The sequence below is a fragment of the Corythoichthys intestinalis genome, chromosome 13 (assembly GCF_030265065.1).
Source record: "Corythoichthys intestinalis isolate RoL2023-P3 chromosome 13, ASM3026506v1, whole genome shotgun sequence".
In the NCBI taxonomy this organism is placed as follows: Eukaryota; Metazoa; Chordata; class Actinopteri; order Syngnathiformes; family Syngnathidae; genus Corythoichthys; species Corythoichthys intestinalis.
Window position 1 is genome coordinate 27,737,291 of NC_080407.1, and position 18,176 is coordinate 27,755,466.

The following is an 18,176-nucleotide window of genomic DNA, read 5'->3' on the forward strand; positions in this document are numbered from 1 at the left end:
ACCTTTACATTGTTCCAGATGGAGAAAGTCAACAGACACTAACTGGAACGGGTGAGTGGTCTCAATGCTCTGCATTGGGGCACGTGATGGTCTGTTTGGTTTTCTTTTTTTTAGACACTCACATACATTCATGACAAAATGCTCAATGTCCCTTTGCATTTTCGGCCAATAAAAACGGTCCCTTATAAGATTTAATGTCCGATCGGAACCTAAATGGCCCATTTGCTTGTATAGTTCCTTCAAAACAAGGGAGTGATAAGTTGAAGGGAGAACCAATTGTTGTTTGAGTTACCCTCACCAAAAGCCTGTCTTCTCTGATTTTAAGCTTTGCCCACTCTTTGGCCAAAACCTTGAATTCAGAGCTCTCCGTTTTCAACTATTCTATTTTGATGCACGTGACTGTATATTTTACCAATTACCGAGTCTTGCCGCTGAGCTCGGCAAATCTCGTCTCTGGGAATTGGCTGAATAGTGTCCGAAAATCTCTCCAACTCTTATTTGTTGCTGGAGAGCATTTAGGGAGATGGTGCTAAACATCGGAGCTTGTTCTGTGTGCTGAACCAAGACACCTTGCTGTGTAGCTGTGACTACCTCCTGACTCACAGACTGTGTGCAACGGCCCATATAGTCTTCAAAGTCAACAGGCATCCTTGATAAAGCATCAGCATTTGTTTTGCCAGGTCTGTATTTTATGGTAAAATTGAAATCTGCTAATTCCGCTATCCAACGCTAACCAGAGGCATTCAATTTTGCTGTTGTTAACACATAAGTGAGCGGGTTGTTATCTGTCTAAACCACAAAAGATGGTGACTGGAGCAAGTAATCTTGAAAACGCTCACAGATAGCCCACTTTAGCGCCAGAAACTCCAACTTGCCTGCATGCATATGATAATTTTTCTCCACCGGTGTTAACGTCCTTTACCCGTAGGCAATAACCCTCAATTTGCCATTCGCTGATAGAGGACTGCTCCTAGTCCCGGTTGAGATGCATCAGAATGTAAAATAAATGGTTGGTTTAAATCTGGATAGTTCAGGATAGGAGGATTCGCCAGTTTGTCAACCAGGCAACACAAAGTCTAATGGTGAATGTCAGTCCAGGTAATCAAGGCAGACGATGGCAACTGTCCTTGAATTTTCTTATTTTACACTTTTCTCCTTTTCTTTTGTGTCTCTAATTCAGACACATGGGATCCTGTTGAAGAGACTGCTAGTAATTCGTATAATGGCTTCGCAATGTGTGAAAAGTCTTGAATATATGACCTATAATAAGACAGAAGGCCCAAGATTTGCCGCACCTCTCCTACAGTCCTGGGGTGTTTATCCTTGAGGGCTAACACGGGGGCGTCCATACCATAACCGTCTTTTGACACCATCCTGCCCAAAAACCTGACTCTGGACTTGAAAAGTTCAAATTTTTTTGCAGTAAGTTTTACACCGTGCTTCTGATATCTTTGTAAAACTGCTCGCACATGTTCAATGTAATCCTCAAATGATTTACTGTGAACCAAATTGTCATCCAGGTAAGGAAGGCAAATGTCATCGTGTAACCCCCACAAACACTCCTCCATGCTTCTTTGAAATTCTGTAGGTGCAGAACTAAGGCCAAATGGAATACACACCCACTGGTACAAACCCCAGGGCGTAATGAATGCAGTGAGCGGCTGACTTTCTTCATCTGAAAACCCTTGATGGTATGCCTTACTCTGATCAAGTACAGAAAACCATGAACTTCCTGTCAGACTATCAAGCATGTCTTGTATCCTGGGAATCGGATGTCTGTCTGGCACAGACTTGCGATTTAGTTCATGATAGTCCACACAAAGTCTTGAGTTTCCCTGATTTCTTTCTTACGCAGACTATGGGTGACGAATAAGGTGACTTTGACTTTGTGACCCATTCTCCGTTAATTAAGTCCTGCAGGTATGTTTTAACTTCTGGATGCAGTGGTTTAGGCACACTTACTGTACATAAGTTTTTTGGACTGGTGTTTGATCTTTAAGAGAAATATGCATGCGAAGGGTAGGAATGCAGCCTACATCATTTTCATCCCGAGCAAAGGCTTTACACTCTTGCTTGAGCATTTCCCTTGCTACAGATTGTTGCTCATTTGTTAGGTGGTCTAACACTACCGGAGGATCCCATGTTTCCGTTGTGCCACTGGCAGGTGGTGGTGAAACTTTACTATCTGCCGAGGTGACAGGTCTTGGTGTGCTCACTGACTGTAGGGCTGCTGGGTATATTGCTTTAACCCATTCAATATGCCCCAAAACAAAACGTGGACTTATAGTTATGCTATGGCCTGTGGTGTTAGTGATGGATACCGGGACAGTGGTCGAGTTGCCCCTTTTTGCTTTAAACAACACTTCTTGTATGTGAAGTCCTCCTGGCAAACCTAGGTTCAAGTCTGGGCTAAATACCATTGCGGTGTCCTCGTCAACCGGTATGAGTGTCCGACAGCGAAGGGTGGTCACAACACAATTTTACTTCTTCCCGTTTTCACTTGAGTCACTTCATTAGCGGTTTCCCGTGCATGTAGTATAGAGCTGAAACGAATACTCGAGCAACTCGAGTAACTCGAGTTTAAAAACTGATCCGAGTAATTTTATTCACCTCGAGTAATCGTTTATTTTGACAGCTCTAAGCATTACGTTTTTCTCGGACTACTTTTAATGCGGGACAACGCGCTGACGTCACGTGCGTAGAGGAAGAAGCAATAAAAAAATATAAAAAAACATTTCCGCAGCCGACAGCCGCTCCAAACTACGCCGACGTTACTAAAAACTAGCCCGCATGATGTTAAGTTGGTAGCAGGTAGCATCTGAGGAGTCTCATAGAGATCACATGTATGTTGAACTAGATGCATTATGATGGACTCGGCCGCGTCTGGGCAGCGTTAATAAACAGCGGCCATCTTAAAGCAGTGGAGCGCTAAGCGCTAATAAAGAGCGCTAAGCGCTAATAAATAAGATTAACGTTACTGTCTGAGTCACTACCTCACGTAACGTTAGCCCTGCGGAGGGCTAGGTTTCTATTAATTATGACCACTTTCGATGCGTGGCTAACGTGTCTTATATCCAGGCTTTAACATAACATAGCTTTGTGGAGTGATAAGGGTGTAAAATAAAAACTCAATAATGCTAACTATCAATTTTAGCTTAGTAGTCATTGCTGGATAAAACACCAAGTAGCACTGGTCCCTAATGTGCTCCAATACAGCCTGTATCATACATTTATTTTGAACAATGCAAAAACTCAAAATCCTATCAGGACTTACAGTTTAAACTTAAAACTTAACTAGAACTTAAAAATGGCTTGACATAAATAGAAATTCAATTGAAACAGGTGGGAAAAAATCCTAACTTTTAAGTGATGTGTGTTATCAAGCGTAATGGCATTTTTAGGTATAAATATATATTTTTTAATAAGATCTAAAGGATTTTTGAGTGAAAGCAGTGAATTTGTCTTTTTTTAAATTCTAGTTACATCTGAGATGCAATTGTTGGCTGTTTTCAACAATATACATCGAAAATAAAGACATTGATTGACTGAAAATGGTTCAAGATTAGATGAAATGTCGTTTTCTCATGTATATTTATAATTGCTCTTCACCTAAAAATATATTTGTTTTATCCGATTACTCGATTAATCGATAGAATTTTCAGTCGATTACTCGATTACTACAATATTCGATAGCTGCAGCCCTAATGTAGTAAATGAATGAATGCTTTAGCTGAGACCACATCGATGTCAAAAGCACTACTAACAAGGTTCGTTGTACAATCATTCATCATTGGACCTTGTTTCAATTGTTCATTGATTACTTCCTCTATCACATTAAATCCAATGATGTGGTCCTGAGCTACATTTGGGTCACTGGAGACAAGTACAGGAACCAACAGACTAGAACTTGAAACCTCAGCACCAGTTAATTTAAATTCTACAGGAACCCACCCAATGAATGGTATTTTGGTCTGATTGGCTGGCAGGCCATCAAGAGGCTCTGATCCGAAGAGTTCCTCTATCTGTCTAATTTCTGTGTGAGGTAATTTTTCCTCTCTCCATCTGTCGTTGATTACTGTAGCTTGTGCACCAGTGTCCCACAACGCAATAAGTGGTACATTGTCAAAAGTGCGCCTGACCATTTTGCGTCTCCCAATAATTTTAACAAGTTTTCCCTCTTTCGTGTTTGACATTGTGTTAACATTATTCATGTTTGATAACCAATTTTTTTCTGTTTTCTCACTCTTATACTGTTCAACCAGTCTTACCGTCTTACATGCGCGTTTGTGTTCTGGCCAGTGTTGCTGCTGACACATTTTAGAGCAGTACATCGCAGAAGAGCAGCCTGCACACGTCTGGAGTGGTCCATCCTGTTGTTCCTCCCCTCGACAGTGATGACAGTAGCGGGACTCCTGATGAGTTGGCTGGGTCACTGCTGGTCCCGTGGCGGTGGCCCCCCATCGTTTCCCTGCAGCCGACGTGACACCCGGCATCCTCTTGAGATGTGACCCGATAAGCCGCACCTGTAGTAGTCGTCTCCAACGCCGTTGTTCTGGCAGGTCTTGCAGCGTCTCCTCCTCCCAGCGTTGTCATTGTCAGCTGATCTCCTCATAGGTTGATGGTTATATGTACTCAAGGAGGCGAGCATCATCTGTTTCATCTCAGCTAGTTCGGTTCTTAGTTCGGCCACGCAGGCGTGTACGTCCGGTGAAGTCCGTTACATTTTATGCTTCTCCTCGACTCCCACCGTGCCCGGCGTTGAGGTGCTCTGTGGCCCACCCTGCAGCGCCTCTGGAGTTTGCAGTACATTAATCCTGGGGGCCTTGCTACTGTTTCTCTTTAGCTTGCTCCGATGCTCGGCTTCCAGGTTAGCTGCTTCATTGAGTCGCTCAATAAGTGTTTCGTCTGTCACCTCAATGTTGTCGAGGAGTGGCTTGATCTGGAACTTGATGTTGTCATTTAGTAGCCCTGTACCCACTGACCTCAAAAACTTCCTCTTCACCAGAGCTGCATTGTAGTGCTCAGCTGGCTCTTCTCTGGATACATACAGGAGCCGGTCCTTCATTTCAATGGCCCTGAACAGGAAATCTTGAGGGGACTCATTCGGGTCCTGAGAGATGTTTATCAATTTCTGGTACCGGTCCGAGGTGTCCTCTTCTGTGTAATGTCCTTTCAGTATGACTTTTACCTGGGGGAGCGTTAAATCAGTCTTTATTTCAAGCATGTCTCGTAATTTTAACCCTGGGCAGATGGCTCTGATCAGTGCTTCAATCACTTCGGATTCACTGTGACCTTTACGGAGTCCTACTTCTATTTGATGGAGCAAGTTGGTGTAAGACAGTCGGTCACGCTGTCCACTTTCACCTATTTGGCCACAGATGTGAAATCCCTGCGGATAGTCATCTCTGGTATTCTTGCTGGTGAAGGATTTTGGAGTGCAGCAGGCAGACCGTCAGCTATTTGTAGTTTTTCCTCCAAAGCTTTGATTTCTCCCCGCCGCTCCTCATATTTTTGCTTCGTTGCAGTCGAGTGAGAGGAATCACTCAGTTCACGAGCAGTGTTTATCAAGACAGATTCTTCCATAAACAATAAAAGTTCTTCAATTAATTGGACAGTTTCTTCCTGCTCATGACTTTGCTCCGTTCTGTCCACTTTATTTTCAATCATTTTCATTACTTCTCGCCGGGTAAGTGTCTTGATATTCTCCTCTTCTTCACTATGGAACCCGTAGAAACATTTCAGGAATTCACCAACCTTTCTCAGTTGGTCCCAATCCATCCGACACAGTGTGCTGGTGACTTTGTCTCTTAATGCTTCCGAATCCATCTTTGGTGTTCAGAGGATGGTTTATCAATAAGAAAGATCCAAGTTTGTTATTGGAGAAAGAGATTTCTTCGATAGCATGAAGCGCGTTAGCATTAGCCGCCAGCATTAACCGCTAGCCGCTAACAATGCTAATCCACATAGCCTTTACTCAAGCTCCTCCTTCAAGCCCTTCCTCCTGGCTAGCTCGCCAAATATGTTGCAGCTCGACACAAGGAAGAAGTCTGCCAATGTATCTTTTGAGAATTCAACTTTTATTAGGGCCCGAGCACTAGACGTGCGAAAGCCCTATTGTTTTGCAAAGGATTATTATTATTATTATTAGGGCCCGAGCACTAGACGTGCGAAGGCCCTATTGTTTTGCAAAGGATTATTATTATTATTAGGGCCCGAGCACTAGGCGTGCGAAGGCCCTATTGTAATGCAAAGGATTATTATTAGGGCCCGAGCACTAAGCGTGCGAAGGCCCTATTGTTTTGCAAAGGATTATTTTTTTTTTTTTTTTTTTTTTTTTTTTTTTTCAGGGCAAATGAAAACGGCCAATTTGGAGGCCTGAACATGCACGAAAAGTCACCAAAATTTGCACATACGTCCGGAAAATTGTAAATTTCGATAATTTTGCAACGTTGCAAAAAAATATAACAAAATGGCTCAGTGGCGCCCCCTTGAAATTTTAAAATTGGCCTATAACATTAGGGTCTTTCAGCGTAGAGCAATGAAATTTGGGGGGTCTATACCTTGTCCAAAACCGCTCCAAAAAAGCATTTACACCCATATTCCAAACCCAACAGGAAATCGGTTATTTTGGGTCAAATATGAAATTTTTGTCGATTTACAGGGTGCACATTTGAGACCTTTTCGCCGAGGGAGTTGGTTGGATCATCTTGAAAATTGGTGAGACTATTCAGGAGACATATGAAATCTTAAGTTTTGAAAATGGTGCGTTTTCATTCACGGGTCTGACCTGGGCGGGGTGCCAAAGTCGGCCATTTTTTCGGCAAAATGACAAATTCAGTAAATGACTAATAGTTCCTTGACACAACGTTCGATCTTTTTCATATTTGGCATGTATGTGTGGTATCCCACCCTTAACACGAGTGCATTGAAATATTACCCATTAGGTCTAGCGCCCCCTAGTGAGAACAGGAAATGCCTTTTTTTACGAGACAGGTTCCTCCTCCAAGGGAAAAAAATCTGTTGACCTCAAACCTGCATCAGGGGAGCCTTAAGACCTGTGTTCAGGTGCCTGATGAAAAATATTGAGGTTTCGTTGAGGCGGAGGGGTCCAAACAGGAAAGTGAAAATGAACGTAAACAATTTGTCACGCAAAAAGCTTTGAACAGTCATAACTCGGCAGATATGCAACATATCTGCGCCAAACTTCCCGTGTTTGTTGAGAGTCATACCCTGAAGGTTCTTGTAGGGGTCATTTGCATCAACTCTACAGTGCCAACTAGTGGCGACAGAAAGAAGTTTTAAAAAAGGCCTTTCCTATTGGGTTTTTTCAACATAGAGCAAGGAAATTTGGGGAGTAGATACCTTATGCAAAACTGCTCCAAAAAGTCTCTTGCACCCATATTCCAAATCCAACAGGAAATCGGGTATTTTGGATCGAATGTGAAATTTTCATGGTTTCACAGTAAGAGTTTACATTTGGAGGCTTGAATATGCACAAAAACTCGTAAAAATTTGCACATACATGCGGCTTTGGATAACGTTCGATAATCTTGCAATGTTACGAAAAAATGTAACAAAATGCCTCAGTGGCGCCCCCTTGAATTTTTCAAAAAGGTGTTTCCTATTAGGTTTTTTTAACATAGAGTGATGAAATTTGGGGAGTCGATACCTTGTGCAAAACTGCTCCAAAAAGTCTCTTGCACCCGTATTCCAAATCCAACAGGAAATCGGGTATTTTGGATCGAATGTGAAATTTTTATCGGTTCACAGTAGGAGTTTACATTTGGAGGCTTGAACATGCACGAAAACTCACAAAAATTTGGACATACATGTGGCTTTGCATAACGTTCAATAATCTTGCAACGTTACAAAAACATGTAACAAAATGGCTCAGTGGCGCCCCCTTGAAATTTTCAAAAAGGCCTCTCCATTTAGGTTTTTTCAACGTAGAGGGATGAAATTCGGAGAGTCGATACCTTGTACAAAACTGCTCCAAAAAGTCTCTTGCATGCGTATTCCAAACCCAACAGGAAATCGGGTATTTTGGATTGAATGTGAAATTTTTATCGATTTACAGTGTGCACATTTTACACCTTGGCACCTAGGGAATTAGTTTGATCATTCTCAAAATTGGCGAGACTGTTCATGAGGCATATGAAATCTTAAGTTATCAAAATGGTGTGTTTTCATTCACGGGCCTGACCTGGGCGGGGTGCCAAAGTCGGCCATTTTTTCGGCAAAATGACAAATTCAGTAAATGACTAATAGTTCCTTCACACAACGTTCCATCTTTTTCATATCTGGCATGTATGTGCGACATCCCACCCTTAACACGAGTGCATTGAAATATTACCCATTAGGCCTAGCGCCCCCTAGTGAGAACAGGAAATGCCTTTTTTTACGAGACAGGTTCCTCCTCCAAGGAAAAAAAATCTGTTGACCTCAAACCTGCATAAGGGAAGGCTTAAGACCTGTCTTCAGGTGCCTGATGAAAAATATTGAAGTTTCGTTGAAGCGGAGGGGTCCAAACAGGAAAGTGAAAATGACTGTCAACAATTTTTCTCTCCAAAAACTTTGAACAGTCATAACTCGGCAGATATACAACATATCTGCGCCAAACTTCCCGTGCTTGTTGAGAGTCATACCCTGAAGGGCCTTGTAGAGATCATTTGCATCAACCCTACAGCGCCAACTAGTGGCAATAGAAAGTCACTCGTTTTTCCAATACATGTCCAGTTCTTTTCAGGTTGGTCATTGTAATTTGAAGACCTATTGTAATACTTATTTACAGCCCATGTCCACGTGTCTCTGTCTGTTGCCGTGACGACCCTTTATTCGCCATTTAAAGGAAAATTTTTTTTTCAAAGACTCAGGCAGCTTATATAGCCACAATATTTGGCACACTTCGTCGAATTGGCCCAGTTAGAAGATTAATTTTGGTTTTGAATAAGGGCTTGGCTGCACAGCTCAGTAGTGGCTCCTTTTTTGTAGTACTCTCTCCAATAGGGGTTTTTATCTCTTGGGTGTGGGAATGTAAATAGGCGACTTTCGAGCATGTTATGTTCTAATGAGATGATTAGAGAGGAGCATCTGCCACCACCCTGACCTGCACACAGTCCGAGTTGCGTGACGTCCGAGTTGCGCTAGATTGCGAGGGCCCGTTCAGTCCTGCTTGCAGGCCTAGTTATTATTATTAGGGCCCGAGCACTAGACGTGCGAAGGCCCTATTGTAATGCAAAGGATTATTATTATTATTATTATTATTATTATTATTAGGGCCCGAGCACTAGACGTGCGAAGGCCCTATTGTAATGCAAAGGATTATTATTATTATTATTATTCTTCTTTCTTCATGGCAAATGAAAATGGCCAATTTGGAGGCCTGAACATGCACGAAAAGTCACCAAAATTTGCACATACGTGCAGATTCGCGTAAATTTCGATAATCTTGCGTCGTTTTGAAAAAATGTCAAAAAATGGCTCAGTGGCGCCCCCTTGACCCTTAAAATTTTCAAAAAGGCCTCTCCTCTCAGGTTTTCAACGTACAACGTAGAGCAATGAAATTTGGGGAGTAGATACCTTATGCCTAACTGTTCAAAAAAGCCTCTTGCACCCATATTCCAAATCCAACAGGAAATCGGGTATTTTGGATCGAATGTGAAATTTTTTCGGTTCACAGTTGGAGTTTACGTTTGGAGGCTTGAACATGCACGAAAACTCACCAAAATTTGCACATACATTCAACTTTGCGTAAATTTTGATAATCTACAAAAAAATTTAACAAAATGGCTCAGTGGCGCCCCCTTGAAATTTTCAAAAAGGCCTCTCCTATTAGGTTTTTTCAATGTAGAACAATGAAATTTAGTGAGTCGATACATTGTACAAAACTGCTCCAAAAAGTCTCTTGCACCCATATTCCAAACCCAACAGGAAGCTGGAAATTTTGGGTCAAATGCGAAATTTTATCGATTTACATTTGAGACCTTGTCGCTGAAGGATAAAGTTGGATCGTCTTCAAAATTGGTCAGACTATTCAGGAGACCTATGAGATCTTAAGTTTTCAAAATGGTGTGTTTTCATTCAAGGGTCTGGCCTGGGCGTGGTCCCAAAGTCGGCCATTTTTAGGCAAAATACCAAATTCAGAAAATGATTAAAAACTCCGTGATCCAACGTTCAATCTTTTTCATTTTTAGCATGTTTATGAGATATCCCAGCCTGAACACGACTGCATTGAAATATTACCCATTAGGCCTGGCGCCCCTAGTGGAAACAGGAAATGGCCTTCTTTACGAGACAGGCTCCTCCTCCAAGGGAAAAAAATCTATTGACCTCAAACCTGTTTCAGGGGAGCCTCAAGACATGTGTTCAGGTGCCTGATGAAAAATATTGAGGTTTCGTTGAAGCGGAGAGGTCCAAACTGGAAGTGAAAATGACCGTCAACAATTTGTCTCGCCAAAAACTTTGAACAGTCATAACTCGGCAGATATGCAACATATCTGCGCCAAACTTTCCGTGTTTGTTGAGAGTCATACCCTGAAGGTTCTTGTAGGGGTCATTTGCATCAACTCTACAGTGCCAACTAGTGGCGACAGAAAGAAGTTTTAAAAAAGGCCTTTCCTGTTGGGTTTTTTCAACGTAGAGCAATGAAATTTGGGGAGTAGATACCTTATGCCTAACTGCTCAAAAAAGCCTCTTGCACCCATATTCCAAATCCAACAGAAAATCGGGTATTTTGGATCAAATGTGAAATTTCTGTCCATTTCTAGTACAGTTTACATTTGGAGGCCTGGACATGCACGAAAACTCACCAAATTTTGCACATACATGCGGCTTTGTGTGGATTTCGATAATCTTGCAACGTTACAAAAAAATGTAACAAAATGGCTCAGTGGCGCCCCCTTGAATTTTTCAAAAAGGCGTTTCCTATTAAGTTTTTTTAACGTAGAGCAATGAAATTTGGGGAGTCGATACCTTGTGCAAAACTGCTCCAAAAAGTCTCTTGCACCCATATTCCAAACCCAACAGGAAATCGGGTATTTTGGATCGAATGTGAAATTTTTATCAATTAACAGGGTGCACATTTGAGACCTTGTCACAGAGGGAATCAATTGGATCATCTTCAAAATTGGTTAGACAATTCAGGAGACCTATGAAATCTAAACTTTTCAAAATGGTGTGTTTTCATTCATGGGTCTGACCTGGGCGTGGTGCCAAAGTCGGCCATTTTTTCGGCAAAATGACAAATTCAGTAAAGGACTAATAGCTCCTTGAAACAACGTTCAATCTTTTTCATATCTGGCATGTATGTGCGGGATCCCACCCTGAACACGAGTGCATTGAAATATTACTCATTAGGCCTAGCGCCCCCTAGTGGGAACAGGAAATGCCTTTTTTACGAAACAGGCTCCTCCTCCAAGGAAAAAAAAATCTATTCACCTCAAACCTGCATCAGGGGAGCCTGAAGACATGTGTTCAGGTGCCTGATGAAAAATACTGAGGTTTGGTTGAAGCAGAAGGGTCCAACAGGAGAAGTAAAAATGACTGAAGCCATTTCGTCTCACCACAAGTTTTGAACAGTCATAACTTCTACAACATATCTGCGCCAAACATATCGTGCTTGTTGAGTCATAGTCTGAAGGGTCCTGTAGGGGTCATTTGCATCAACCCTACAGCGCCAACTAGTGGCAATAGAAAGTCACTCATTTTTTTAAATATATGTCCAGTTCTTTTCAGGTTGGTCATTGTAGTTTCAAGACCTTTTAAAATACTTATTTTACGGCCCATGTCCACATGTCTCTGTCTGTTGCTGTGATGACCCTTTATTCGCTCCTTTTTTGTAGTCCTCTGTCCAATAGGGGTTTTTATCTCTTAGGTGTGTGAATGTAAAGAGGCAACTTTCGCGCATGTTAGGTTCTAATGAGATGATTAGAGAGGACGATCTGCCACCACCCTGACCTGCACACTGTCCGAGTTGCATGACGTCCGAGTTGCGCTAGATTGCGAGGGCCCGTTCAGTCCTGCTTGCAGGCCTAGTTATTATTATTATTATTCTTCTTTTTTCAGGGCAAATGAAAATGGCCAATTTGGAGGCCTGAATATGCACGAAAAGTCACCAAAATTTGCACAAACGTGCGGCTTTGCGTAAATTTCGATAATCTTGTGTCGTTTTGAAAAAATGTCAAAAAATGGCTCAGTGGCGCCCCCTTGACCCTTAAAATTTTCAAAAAGGCCTCTCCTCTCAGGTTTTCAACGTAGAGCAATGAAATTTGGGGAGTAGATACCTTATGCCTAACTGTTCAAAAAAGCCTCTTGCACCCATATTCCAAATCCAACAGGAAATCGGATATTTTGGATCAAATGTGAAATTTTTATCGGTTCACAGTTTGAGTTTACATTTGGAGGCCTGAACATGCACGAAAACTCACCAAAATTTGCACATACATGCAACTTTGCGTAAATTTTGATAATCTACAAAAAAATTTAACAAAATGGCTCAGTGGCGCCCCCTTGAAATTTTCAAAAAGGCCTTTCCTATTAGGTTTTTTCAACGTAGAACGATGAAATTTGGCGAGTCGATACATTGTGCAAAACTGCTCCAAAAAGTCTCTTGCACCCATATTCCAAACCCAACAGGAAGCCGGAAATTTTGGATCAAATGTGAAATTTTATCGATTTACATTTGAGACCTTGTCGCTGAAGAAAATAGTTGGATCGTCTTCAAAATTGGTCAGACTATTCAGGAGACATATGAGATCTTAAGTTTTCAAAATGGTGAGTTTTCACTCAAGGGTCTGACCTGGGCGTGGTCCCAAAGTCGGCCATTTTTGGGCAAAATACCAAATTCAGAAAATGATTAAAAACTCTGTGATACGACGTTCAATCTTTTTCATTTCTAGCATGTATATGAGATATCCCAGCCTGAACACGACTGCATTGAAATATTACCCATTAGGCCTGGCGCCCCCTAGTGGGAACAGGAAATGGCCTTCTTTACGAGACAGGCTCCTCCTCCAAGGGAAAAAAATCTATTGACCTCAAACCTGTTTCAGGGGAGCCTCAAGACATGTGTTCAGGTCCCTGATGAAAAATATTGAGGTTTCGTTGAAGCGGAGAGGTCCAAACTGGAAGTGAAAATGACCGTCAACAATTTGTCTCGCCAAAAATTTTGAACAGTCATAACTCGGCAGATATGCAACATATCTGCGCCAAACTTTCCGTGTTTGTTGAGAGTCATACCCTGAAGGTTCTTGTAGGGGTCATTTGCATCAACTCTACAGTGCCAACTAGTGGCGACAGAAAGAAGTTTTAAAAAAGGCCTTTCCTATTGGGTTTTTTCAACATAGAGCAAGGAAATTTGGGGAGTACATGCCTTATGCAAAACTGCTCCAAAAAGTCTCTTGCACCCATATTCCAAATCCAACAGGAAATCGGGTATTTTGGGTCGAATGTGAAATTTTCATGGGTTCACAGTAAGAGTTTACATTTGGAGGCTTGAATATGCATAAAAACTCACCAAAATTTGCACATACATGCGGCTTTGAATAACGTTCGATAATCTTGCAACGTTACGAAAAATTTTAACAAAATGGCTCAGTGGCGCCCCCTTGAAATTTTCAAAAAGGCCTCTCCATTTAGGTTTTTCCAATATAGAGTGATGAAATTTGGAGAGTCAAAACTTTGTGCAAAACTGCTCCAAAAAGTCTCTTGCACACACATTCCAAATCCTACAGGAAATCGGGTATTTTGGATTGAATGTGAACTTTTTATCGATTTACTGTGTGCACATTTTACACCTTGGCACCTAGGGAATTAGTTTGATCATTCTCAAAATTGTCGAGACTGTTCATGAGGCATATGAAATCTTAAGTTATAAAAATGGTGTGTTTTCATTCACGGGCCTGACCTGGGCGGGGCGCCAAATTCTTCCATTTTTTCGCCAAAACACCGAATTCGGAAAATGACTGATAACACCCTCATACAATGTTAAATCTATTTTAAATCTGGCATGTGTGTGAGGTATACCAGCCTGAGCAGGACTGGATTGAAAATTTACCATTTGTGCCTGGCGCCTCCTAGTGGAAACAGGAAATGCCCTTTTTTACGGGACACACTCCTCCTCTAAAGGGAAAAAACCAATCTACCTCAAACCTGCATAAGGGAAGCCTTAAGACCTGTCTTCAGGTGCCTGATGAAAAATATTGAAGTTTCGTTGAAGCGGAGGGGTCCAAACAGGAAAGTGAAAATGACTGTCAACAATTTTTCTCTCCAAAAACTTTGAACAATCATAACTCGGCAGATATAGAACATATCTGCGCCAAACTTCCCGTGCTTGTTGAGAGTCATACCCTGAAGGAACTTGTAGGGGTCATTTGCATCAACCCTACAGCGCCAACTAGTGGCGATAGGAAGTCACTCGTTTTTCCAAAACATGTCCAGTTCTTTTCATGTTGGTCATTGTAGTTTCAAGACCTATTAAAATTCTTTTTTACGGCCCATGTCCACGTGTCACTGTCTGTTGCCGTGACGACCCTTTGTTCGCCATTTAAAGGAAATATTTTTTTTCAGAGACTCAGGCAGCTTATAGAGCCACAATATTTGGCACACTTGGTCGAATTGGCCAAGTTAGAAGATTAATTTTGGTTTTGAATAAGGGCTTGGCTGCACAGCTCAGTAGTGGCTCCTTTTTTGTAGTACTCTCTCCAATAGGGGTTTTTATCTCTTGGGTGTGGGAATGTAAATAGGCGACTTTCGAGCATGTTAGGTTCTAATGAGATGATTAGAGAGGAGGATCTGCCACCACCCTGACCTGCACACAGTCCGAGTTGCGTGACGTCCGAGTTGCGCTAGATTGCGAGGGCCCGTTCAGTCCTGCTTGCAGGCCTAGTTATTATTATTCTTTCTTCATGGCAAATGAAAATGGCCAATTTGGAGGCCTGAACATGCACGAAAAGTCACCAAAATTTGCACATACGTGCAGATTCGCGTAAATTTCGATAATCTTGCGTCGTTTTGAAAAAATGTCAAAAAATGGCTCAGTGGCGCCCCCTTGACCCTTAAAATTTTCAAAAAGGCCTCTCCTCTCAGGTTTTCAACGTAGAGCAATGAAATTTGGGGAGTAGATACCTTATGCCTAACTGTTCAAAAAAGCCTCTTGCACCCATATTCCAAATCCAACAGGAAATCGGGTATTTTGGATCGAATGTGAAATTTTTTCGGTTCACAGTTGGAGTTTACGTTTGGAGGCTTGAACATGCACGAAAACTCACCAAAATTTGCACATACATTCAACTTTGCGTAAATTTTGATAATCTACAAAAAAATTTAACAAAATGGCTCAGTGGCGCCCCCTTGAAATTTTCAAAAAGGCCTCTCCTATTAGGTTTTTTCAACGTAGAACAATGAAATTTAGTGAGTCGATACATTGTACAAAACTGCTCCAAAAAGTCTCTTGCACCCATATTCCAAACCCAACAGGAAGCTGGAAATTTTGGGTCAAATGCGAAATTTTATCGATTTACATTTGAGACCTTGTCGCTGAAGGATAAAGTTGGATCGTCTTCAAAATTGGTCAGACTATTCAGGAGACCTATGAGATCTTAAGTTTTCAAAATGGTGTGTTTTCATTCAAGGGTCTGGCCTGGGCGTGGTCCCAAAGTCGGCCATTTTTAGGCAAAATACCAAATTCAGAAAATGATTAAAAACTCCGTGATCCAACGTTCAATCTTTTTCATTTTTAGCATGTTTATGAGATATCCCAGCCTGAACACGACTGCATTGAAATATTACCCATTAGGCCTGGCGCCCCTAGTGGAAACAGGAAATGGCCTTCTTTACGAGACAGGCTCCTCCTCCAAGGGAAAAAAATCTATTGACCTCAAACCTGTTTCAGGGGAGCCTCAAGACATGTGTTCAGGTGCCTGATGAAAAATATTGAGGTTTCGTTGAAGCGGAGAGGTCCAAACTGGAAGTGAAAATGACCGTCAACAATTTGTCTCGCCAAAAACTTTGAACAGTCATAACTCGGCAGATATGCAACATATCTGCGCCAAACTTTCCGTGTTTGTTGAGAGTCATACCCTGAAGGTTCTTGTAGGGGTCATTTGCATCAACTCTACAGTGCCAACTAGTGGCGACAGAAAGAATTTTTAAAAAAGGCCTTTCCTATTGGGTTTTTTCAACATAGAGCAAGGAAATTTGGGGAGTACATACCTTATGCCTAACTGCTCAAAAAAGCCTCTTGCACCCATATTCCAAATCCAACAGAAAATCGGGTATTTTGGATCAAATGTGAAATTTCTGTCCATTTCTAGTACAGTTTACATTTGGAGGCCTGGACATGCACGAAAACTCACCAAATTTTGCACATACATGCGGCTTTGTGTGGATTTCGATAATCTTGCAATGTTACAAAAAAATGTAACAAAATGGCTCAGTGGCGCCCCCTTGAATTTTTCAAAAAGGCGTTTCCTATTAGGTTTTTTTAACGTAGAGCAATGAAATTTGGGGAGTCGATACCTTGTGCAAAACTGCTCCAAAAAGTCTCTTGCACCCATATTCCAAACCCAACAGGAAATCGGGTATTTTGGATCGAATGTGAAATTTTTATCAATTAACAGGGTGCACATTTGAGACCTTGTCACAGAGGGAATCAATTGGATCATCTTCAAAATTGGTTAGACAATTCAGGAGACCTATGAAATCTAAACTTTTCAAAATGGTGTGTTTTCATTCATGGGTCTGACCTGGGCGTGGTGCCAAAGTCGGCCATTTTTTCGGCAAAATGACAAATTCAGTAAAGGACTAATAGCTCCTTGAAACAACGTTCAATCTTTTTCATATCTGGCATGTATGTGCGGGATCCCACCCTGAACACGAGTGCATTGAAATATTACTCATTAGGCCTAGCGCCCCCTAGTGGGAACAGGAAATGCCTTTTTTACGAAACAGGCTCCTCCTCCAAGGAAAAAAAAATCTATTCACCTCAAACCTGCATCAGGGGAGCCTGAAGACATGTGTTCAGGTGCCTGATGAAAAATACTGAGGTTTGGTTGAAGCAGAAGGGTCCAACAGGAGAAGTAAAAATGACTGAAGCCATTTCGTCTCACCACAAGTTTTGAACAGTCATAACTTCTACAACATATCTGCGCCAAACATATCGTGCTTGTTGAGTCATAGTCTGAAGGGTCCTGTAGGGGTCATTTGCATCAACCCTACAGCGCCAACTAGTGGCAATAGAAAGTCACTCATTTTTTAAAATATATGTCCAGTTCTTTTCAGGTTGGTCATTGTAGTTTCAAGACCTTTTAAAATACTTATTTTACGGCCCATGTCCACATGTCTCTGTCTGTTGCTGTGATGACCCTTTATTCGCTCCTTTTTTGTAGTCCTCTGTCCAATAGGGGTTTTTATCTCTTAGGTGTGTGAATGTAAAGAGGCAACTTTCGCGCATGTTAGGTTCTAATGAGATGATTAGAGAGGACGATCTGCCACCACCCTGACCTGCACACTGTCCGAGTTGCATGACGTCCGAGTTGCGCTAGATTGCGAGGGCCCGTTCAGTCCTGCTTGCAGGCCTAGTTAGGGCCCGAGCACTAAGCGTGCGAAGGCCCTATTGTTTTGCAAAGGATTATTTTTTTTTTTATTTTTTTTTTTTTTTTTTTTTTTCAGGGCAAATGAAAACGGCCAATTTGGAGGCCTGAACATGCACGAAAAGTCACCAAAATTTGCACATACGTCCGAAAAATTGTAAATTTCGATAATTTTGCAACGTTGCAAAAAAATATAACAAAATGGCTCAGTGGCGCCCCCTTGAAATTTTAAAATTGGCCTATAACATTAGGGTCTGTCAGCGTAGAGCAATGAAATTTGGGGGGTCTATACCTTGTCCAAAACCGCTCCAAAAAAGCATTTACACGCATATTCCAAACCCAACAGGAAATCGGTTATTTTGGATCAAATATGAAATTTTTATCGATTTACAGGGTGCACATTTGAGACCTTTTCGCCGAGGGAGTTAGTTGGATCATCTTCAAAATTGGTGAGACTGTTCAGGAGACATATGAAATCTTAAGTTTTGAAAATGGTGCGTTTTCATTCACGGGTCTGACCTGGGCGTGGTGCCAAAGTCGACCATTTTTTCGGCAAAATGACAAATTCAGTAAATGACTTATAGTTCC

General features: G+C 41.7%; 1 protein-coding gene across 2 annotated transcripts in view; it reads left to right on the forward strand.

The window, feature by feature from the left end:
• Positions 1-18,176, forward strand: part of LOC130927904 (zinc finger protein OZF-like) — a 77,677-nt gene that overhangs the window by 16,314 nt on the left and 43,187 nt on the right. The window contains exons 1-2 of one of the 2 annotated variants that reach the window (XM_057854019.1): positions 802-1,422; positions 1,589-1,691. The exons of the other annotated variant lie outside the window; for it this stretch is intronic. The gene's annotated coding sequence lies outside the window, so the exon portion shown is untranslated. Of the gene's footprint in view, positions 1-801; positions 1,423-1,588; positions 1,692-18,176 lie in introns of those variants that run through there. 2 annotated transcript variants of the gene reach the window in all.